This window comes from Rhinopithecus bieti, unplaced genomic scaffold (assembly GCF_001698545.2).
Source record: "Rhinopithecus bieti isolate Rb0 unplaced genomic scaffold, ASM169854v2 scaffold_13272, whole genome shotgun sequence".
In the NCBI taxonomy this organism is placed as follows: Eukaryota; Metazoa; Chordata; class Mammalia; order Primates; family Cercopithecidae; genus Rhinopithecus; species Rhinopithecus bieti.
The window spans coordinates 309,386-311,212 of NW_016807355.1; positions in this window are offsets into that span (position 1 = coordinate 309,386).

The window sequence follows — 1,827 nt, forward strand, 5'->3', positions numbered from 1 at the left end:
CTGGCACTGGTTTTTCCTTTCCATATTTAGTGCTTCCTTCAGGAGCTCTTGTAAGGCAGGCCTGATGGTGACAAAATCCCTCAGCATTTGCTTGTCTGTAAAGGATTTTATTTCTTTTTTGTTTATGAAGCTTACTTAGATTGACTGGATATGAAATTCTGGGTTGAAAATTCTTTCCTTTAAGAATGTTGAATAAGGGCCTCCACTCTCTTCTGGCTTGTAGAGTTTCTGCCGAGAGGTCTGCTGTCAGTCTGATAGGCTTCCCTTTGTGGGTAACCAGACCTTTCTCTCTGACTGCCCTTAACATGTTTTCCTTCATTTCAACCTTAATGAATCCAATGATTATGTATCTTGGGGTTGCTCTTCTCGAGGAGTGTCTTTGTGGTATTCTTTGTATTTCCTGAATTTGAATGTTGGCCTGTCTTTCTAGGTTGGGGAAGTTTTCCTGGATAATATTCTGAAGTGTGTTTTCCAACTTGATTCCATTCTCCCCATCACTGTAAGGTACATCAACCAAACATAGGTTTGGCCTTTCCACATAGTCCCATATTTCTTGGAGGCTTTGTTCATTCTTTTTCATTCTTTTTTCTCTAATCTTGTCTTTACACTTTATTTCATTAAGTTGATCTTCAGTCTCTGATATCCTTTCTTCTGCTTGATCGATTCAGCTATTGATACTTGTCTATGCTTCATAAAGTTCTCATGCTGTGTTTTTCAGCTCCATGAGGTCATTTATGTTCTTCTCTGAGCTGGTTATTGCTAGTTAGCAGTTCCTGTAACCTTTTATCAAGGTTCTTAGCTTCCTTGCCTTGGGTTAGAACATGCTTCTTTAGCTCAGAGGAGTTTGTTATTACCACCTTCTGAAGCCTACTTCTGTCAATTCATGAAACTCATTCTCCATCCAGTTTTGTTTCCTTGCTGGCGAGGAGTTGTGATCCTTTGGAGGAGAAGAGGCATTCTGGTTTTTGGAATTTTCTGCCTTTTGCACTGGTTTTTCCTCATCTTCGTGGATTTATCTACCTTTGGCCTTTGAGGTTGGTGACCTTTGGATAGGGTTTTGGCATGGGCATCCTTTTTGTTGATGTTGATGCTATTGCTTTCTGTTTGTTAGTTTTTCTTCTAACAGTCAGGCCCCTCTTCTTCAGGTCTGCTAGAGTTTGTTGGAGGTCTACTCCAGGCCCCGTTTGCCTGGATATCACCAGCAGAGGCTGCAGAACAGCAAATATTGCTGCCTGCTCCCTCCTCTGGAAGCTTCATCCCAGAGAGGCACCCACCAGATGCCAGCCAGAGCTCTTTTGTATGAGGTATCTGTCGACCCCTGCTGGGATGTGTCTCCCAGTCAGGAGCCACAGGTGTCAGGACCCATTTGAGGAGGCAATCGGTCCCTTAGCAGAGCTTAAGGGCTGTGCTGGGAGATCTCTTCAGAGCCGACAGGCAGGAACATTTAAGACTGCTGAAGCTGCACCCACAGCTGCCCCTTCCCCCACGTGCTCTGTCCCAGGGAGACAGGAATTTCATCTATAAGCCCCTGACTGGGGCTGCTGCCTTTCTTTCAGAGATGCCCTGCCCAGAGAGGAGGAATCTAGAGAGGCAGTGTGGATACAGCAGCTTTGCTGCGCTACGGTGGGTTGGTTCTGCACCCAGTTTGAACTCCCAGTGGCTTTGTTTACACTGAGGGGAAAACCACCTGCTCAAGCCTCAGTAATGGCAGATGCCCCATCCCCCAGCAAGCTCATGTGTCCCAGGTCAACTTCAGACTGTTGTGCTGGCAGTGAGAATTTCAAGCCAGTGGATCTCAGTTTGTGGGTTCTGTGGGGGTGGGATCCG